This window comes from Lissotriton vulgaris, unplaced genomic scaffold (assembly GCF_964263255.1).
Source record: "Lissotriton vulgaris unplaced genomic scaffold, aLisVul1.2 SCAFFOLD_1555, whole genome shotgun sequence".
In the NCBI taxonomy this organism is placed as follows: domain Eukaryota; kingdom Metazoa; phylum Chordata; class Amphibia; order Caudata; family Salamandridae; genus Lissotriton; species Lissotriton vulgaris.
The window spans coordinates 510,964-517,591 of record NW_028240693.1 but is presented as its reverse complement, the minus strand read 5'-3'; positions in this window follow the sequence as shown (position 1 = coordinate 517,591).

Sequence of the window (6,628 nt, the reverse complement as noted above, 5' to 3'; positions counted from 1 at the left end):
CATTTTATGCAACTAACAACCATTGACAAAGCCAATAGACCTGGCCTGTTGCAGGTGTAAAGTTAATTGTTATGTTATATATCTGGATGCAATGACAAAAGTAGCAGAATACCAGTCGGGCGGCACACTATGCTAAGCACCGATTTTCAGCTTAGGTGTTTTAAGCCACGCCCTCAATTACATCAATCACCCCATTTGGAGAGACCTCAAGTTCAAGTTCAAGTTCAAGTTCAGATATTTGTATAGCGCACTACTCACTCAGAGGGTCTCAAGGCGCTTGGGGAAGTGGGGGTAAATTACTTATCGAATATCCAAGTTTTAAGTTGCTTTCTGAAGGCGAGGTGGTTCTGTACAAGGCGGAGGTGGGTTGGGAGAGAATTCCAGATTTTGGCCGCTAAGTAGGAGAAGGTTCTTCCCCCCATGGTGGATCTCTGGATGCGCGGGATTGCGGCTAGGGCTTGGTTGGATGATCTGAGTTGGCGGGTGGGGGTGTAGAAGGCCAGTCGCGTGTTGAGGCATTCGGGTCCTAGGTCGTAGAGGGCTTTGTGTGCGTGTGTGAGGAGACGGAACGTTATTTTCTTGTTGATGGGGAGCCAGTGGAGGTCTTTCAGGTGACCGGAAATGTGAGCTTGACGGGGGATGTCCAGTATGAGTCTAGCTGAGGCGTTTTGGATGCGTTGGAGTTTTTTCTGTAGTTTGGCTGTGGTTCCGGCGTAGAGGGTGTTTCCGTAATCCAGTCTGCTTGTGACCAGTGCTTGGGTGACCGTCTTTCTTGTTTCGATGGGGATCCAACGGAAGACTTTTTTGAGCATGCGCAGGATGTTGAAGCATGAGGATGAGACGGCGTTGACTTGTTTGGTCATCGAGAGGGAGGAGTCCAGGATGAAGCCCAGGTTACGTGCGTGGTTCGTGGGTATGGGTGCGGTTCCCAGGGCCGGTGGCCACCATGAGTCGTCCCAGGCAGAGGGAGATGATCCTAAGATGAGGACTTCCGTTTTATCCGAGTTTAGTTTTAAACGGCTGTTCTTCATCCACTCGGCTACTTCTTTCATTCCTTCGTGTAAGTTGGTTTTGGCGGTGTTTGGGTCTTTGGTGAGGGAGAGGATCAGCTGGGTGTCGTCTGCGTAGGAGATGATGTTGAGGTTGTGTTGGCGCGCGATGGATGTGAGGGGACTCATGTATATGTTGAAGAGGGTGGGACTGAGTGATGATCCTTGTGGAACGCCGCAGATGACTTCGGTGGCCTCTGATCTAAAAGGGGGGAGGCGGACTCTCTGGGTTCTTCCGGTGAGGAACGAGATGATCCAGTTTAATGCTTTTCCTTGTATCCCGACTGAGGAGTTGTATGAGGGTGCTATGACAGACTGTGTCGAAGGCTGCGGAGAGGTCAAGTAGGATGAGGGCAGCTGTTTCTCCGTTGTCCAGTAGTGTTCGGATGTCGTCTGTTGCTGCGATGAGGGCGGTTTTGGTGCTGTGTTTGGCTCAGAAGCCGGACTGTGAGGGGTCGAGGGATTTGTTGGCTTCGAGGAATGCGGCGAGCTGGCTGTTGATGGCTTTCTCAATAACTTTGGCAGGGAATGGGAGGAGCGAGATGGGGCGGTAGTTCTTAAGTTCAGTGGGGTCTGCAGTGGGTTTCTTCAGAAGGGCGGTGAGTTCGGCATGTTTCCAGCTTTCCGGGAAGGTAGCGGAGTTGAGGGAGCAGTTGATGACGTCTCGGAGATCGGGTGCGATGATGGAGTCTGCTTTGTTGAAAATGTGGTGGGGACATGGGTCGGTTGGCGAACCTGAGTGGATGGAGTTCATCAGGCGGATGGTGTCTTCCGTGGTGATTGGGTTCCAGGCGCGAAGGATGTTAGAGGGCAGTGTTGGTTCGGAGGTGGGTGGAGTGGGCTGGTCTCCGGATTGGTTTTCAAAGCTGTTATGTATGTCCGCGATTTTGTTGTAGAAGAAAGAGGCTAGGGAGTCGCAGAGGTCTTGGGAGGGAGTGATGTCGTTGGTGCCGGCGGTGGGGTTGGTGTATTCTTTGACGATGTTAAATAGTTCCTTGTTGTTGTGTGCGTTGTTGTCAAGTCGATCCTTGAAAAGCTGATTTCTTGGTGGATCGGATCAGTTGGTGATGTTTGCGGGTTGCGTTCTTGAAGGAGGTCAGGTTGTCAGTGGTTGGGTTTTTTCTCCAGGCTTTCTCGAGGGTGCGACATGACTTCTTGGATTTCTTAAGGTCATCGTTGAACCAGGGGGCTTTTTTGTTGCCTTGCTTGATTTGATGGTTTTTCAAGGGTGCTAGTTCGTCAGCACTGTGGGAGATCCATTGTGTGAGGTTGGTGGCTGCTTGGTTTGGGTCCGATGATTTGGCAGGAGGGTTTTGGTGAAGCGATGTGAAGAGCTGGTCGGTAGTAGTTTTGTTCCAGTTTTTTACAGCAAGAACGGAGTTCTTGATGGGCCTCTTCTGTCTGCAACTGTGCAGACAAAGACTCAGCTCATAATTAATATATATCAAGCATTGGAAATCCAATAGGTCTCACTTTTTTTTTAGACAGAGCTATTGGCATTGTAAATGGCAATGTATTTTAACATGCCCTGCTATCGAACCCTGGGAAGGCGGAATCTGGGCGAAAACGGAACGACCCGCCATTTTAGTTAAGGCGCGGTCTAGTTGCTCACCCTGGGGCCTTTAAAACGGGACGCTGCGTGAGCTCGCTCGAACCCGTGGTAGTGCAGACAGCTGCACCTCCTCGCTGCTGCTAAAACATTTGCTTTTTGCACATTGCTTTTAATCCTTGTGAAGCTGCTAGGCTGAATTTCTTCTCTGGTGCCTTGTAATATTTTAAAATTAGAGCTGTATTTTTAACTGACCTCTGACTTAGAATTTTGTTTGTGTGGTGGGCGGTGGGAATCAAACCCTGGGAAGGCGGAATCTGGGCAAAAACGGAATGACCGGCCATTTTAGTTAAGATGCGGTCTAGTTGCTCACCCTGGGGCCTTTAAAACGGGACGCTGCACGAGCGCGCAGTGGGTGCGCCAAAGGCAAGCCCGTCTGCGCCCGTCAGCGTCCCGGAGGCATCCGGCACTGGAAACTCTGGTTCATGTATACCAAGAACCTTGTATCCAAGGAACAGCCGCATATGCTACAGCAGGAAATGTTTGTTGGTAATTGGTAAGTGTGTGAGTTGCCATCCCCATTCATCCTCTCTGGCCGGTACGAAGGTCCTCAAATGTAATGTCTGTAATTGGGTAGCTTTGTCCCCCTCAGACGTGGGAAGGTTAGCGAGCTCTCGAACTCTGGGCACACCCCCCCCCACCCTTTGCTGCAGAATGCTTTGGCCAATAACGACCTTAAAGTTATGCTTTTGAACACACGCTCTATGAAACAGCACGAGTTTCAAATCTTTGACGCTCTCACTGAGCTTAAACCTGATGTTATGTTTCTAACTGATAATCTGAGAAATCTTACAATGTGTAAGAATAACCCGAAGCACTCTTGGGCACGAATGGTGCTATATCAGTAAACACAAGTACTCCAGAATAGAATTGATTATTTACTCAATTGAATTGTGAGAATTGTTCAACAATTTCCAAATGTTATCATCATATTCATTCCATATGACAAGATCATGAAGTTGAATCCATAATTAATTATCCATGGTCGATATGTGTATCAACATCCACAAGTGTTTAAATCCCCAATGCATTTCGCGCAACAGCGCGCTTCTTCAGGGGGTCTGAAAGTAAAGAGGGGCATATAAGTAACTATACTGATACTCAGGAGCTATAAAGGAAACTGTAGTACTTAAAGAAAATTGTGGATAGCATGCATACACTAGAGATGTAGCTAACCCCGAACTGTAATAAGTTCAAAATGCACTATGACCGGTTTAGGTCCCACAGGTGAAAAGGTCAAAAAGCGCTATGATCAAATGAAAAGTATAGGGGAGCGTGTGTGTGCTACCGTGATAAGGAATGGGAAGTTAAGGTTGACGGAAAAAAGGGATAGTAAAGTATAGAATCCCAGTGGGAATCAAGAGTACCTGACATAACGTGACTAAGATAAAGTGCGCGGAAATCTGTGCAGTGCTCGAAATATACACATAAAGGTGCTCGAAATGTGCGTGAAAAAGTTCGCGTAACCAGAATCTTACCCGAGAATTGTAAAAGAGTGGATGAAAGTAAACGCCAGTAACAGGGTAGAGGTGGCGCAACACAGATCCAGGACGGAGTCGCGAACCCCGAAGACGCCACGCATGCGCAGTGCGTGCAGATAATGGGAAAGATTAGTAAACATGGTGAAAAGACAACCGGGTCGCTTAGGATCCGTTTCCAAAAGATAGTGAAATATTGTTAACTATGAGAGGAAACCCTGCGTGTGAAACTGAAGATAAAGTAACTGAGTAAACTCCGCAAGACAGACGGATATATATAAGTGGAAATAGAAGTGGAAATGGAAAAAATAAAATAAAGTAAATAGAAGAAAGAAAAGAAAAGAAGAAAAATGTGGGGGACTACGGCATCAAAAAGGTGTACATGAAGGGAAAAAGAACATCCTGGTAAATCACAGGGAGGAGTGACAACAGTGCATAAATGAACAGGATATGAGCAAAGTCCTGAAGTTAAAAGCAAACAAACATACTATTGAGCCATGCGTAAAAAAGCAAACATAATGTTCACAGCTTGTAGAGGGATCATGTAAATACGGTTATCAATAAATCATAAATGGCAACTAAATTCAAGTCTTTCATTTAGTCCTTTCGGCTGTACAGCCTGTAAGCGATATATCCAGAATAGTTCCCGTTGTAGTAAATGTTTGTTGTTATCTTTGTGCAGCTTTTTTTCAACAGTTTCCAAAATCAAAAAACGGATTTGACTGGGATTGTGAGATTTTTGAATGAAGTGGGCAGCAATATTGGACTTCACATTTTTTGTGCGGATATTACTCCGATGTTCGTTAAGTCTTACTTTTATTTTTCTCTCAGTTTTCCCTACATAGGGAAGTCCGCAGGGACATTTGATCATATATACCACGTTACTAGAATCGCACGTGGCGTTTACTTCTAGATTAATTGGGGTCCCTTGGGTAGGATGCATCATTATGGAACCTGGGATTATGCTGCTACAGTGGCTGCAATTGTGGCACGGGATAGTTCCTTTGAAAACAGTGTTGCTTGAGACTGTAGATTGTTTAATTAATGCGTGTATGGTCTTTGTGCGTTTGTACGCAAAGATTGGGGGCCTCTCAAAAATGTGGTTAAAATCTGGTTCAGATTGAAGTAGAGTCCAGTGTTTGCAAATTACCTCTTTTATTTGCCGAGAGTGGGTTGAATATTTAGATACAAATACAGGTCGGGTGTCTTGATGTGGATTTTTCAATGTTGGTTGCAGTAGTTCGTCCCGATTCTTAAGTTTTGCTCTGTTTTCTGCCATGAGTGTGAATTTTTTGGGGTACCCACGTTGATGAAAGTTATTAATGATTTTGAGTCTGCTTTCTTCATAGGCGTGTTCTGAGGATGCAATGCGTTTGGCTCTCAGTAATTGGGAATAAGGTAAATGTCGTTTAAGACTTGGTTGGTGGAAGCTGTTATGATGCAGATAATTATTGCGGTCTGTAGTTTTTGTGTAGATGGATGTGGTGAATTGATTGTCACACAGTTTTATGAGTACATCCAAAAAAGGAATTTCAGTCTTACTTAATGTGTGGGAAAATTGAATACGATCATTGACATTGTTGAGTTCGTTGATGGCTGATAAAAGTTGTGCCTCGTTGCCATGCCATACGAGGAAAATGTCATCGATGTACCGGAAATATGCACACATGAAGGGTTGCCAAAGTGGATTTTGAAGTATGTGTTGTTTTTCAAAAGCGTACATGAAAAGGTTGGCGTATGCAGGAGCAGCACAGTTGCCCATAGCTACTCCGGACAATTGTAGATAGTATTGATTGTCATTGGCTTGAAAGTAACTGTGATGTAAAATGAATTGCATCAATTCCATTATAAACACTTGAAGCTCGAGTGGTTTGTCAGTTTGCACTAAGGCAGTCTCTAGTGCTTCCAACCCCAGGTTGTGGGGAATTGAAGTGTACAGGGCATTGACATCAATTGTGCATAAGATAATGGATTGGTCATTGGGAATAAAGATGTTCTGTAATTTGTTCAGAAAGTCTGTGGTATCCTGGATATATGTTGTCATACATCTGACACTGGCTTGAAGATGTTTGTCGATGTATGCTCCAGTGGGAGCATGTATAGAGTTGGTGGTGCTCACTATTGGTCTGAAGGGTGGTTGTCTCAAGTTTTTGTGTATTTTGGGTACAAGGTAAATGTATGGTACCTGTGGTATCTTTTGTCTCTGTCCGTGATGGTGTTGGACGATACTGCTTTGTTGACAATGATGATTAATGTCTCTTTGAAATTGGAAGTAGGGTCCGAATTCAATTGCATGTATAAGTCAGGATTTTGTAAGTGATCTTGGAGGCCTTGATGGTAATATGTGGAGTCTAGCACCACAATTGCACCTCCTTTGTCCACTTTGCATATCATAAGTGATCGGTTGTTGGCAAGTTGTCGAATCGCATGTCTCTCTTGAATCGTTAAGTTACTTCGATTGTTTTTGCGTGTGCTGAACAATGAGTTTAAAT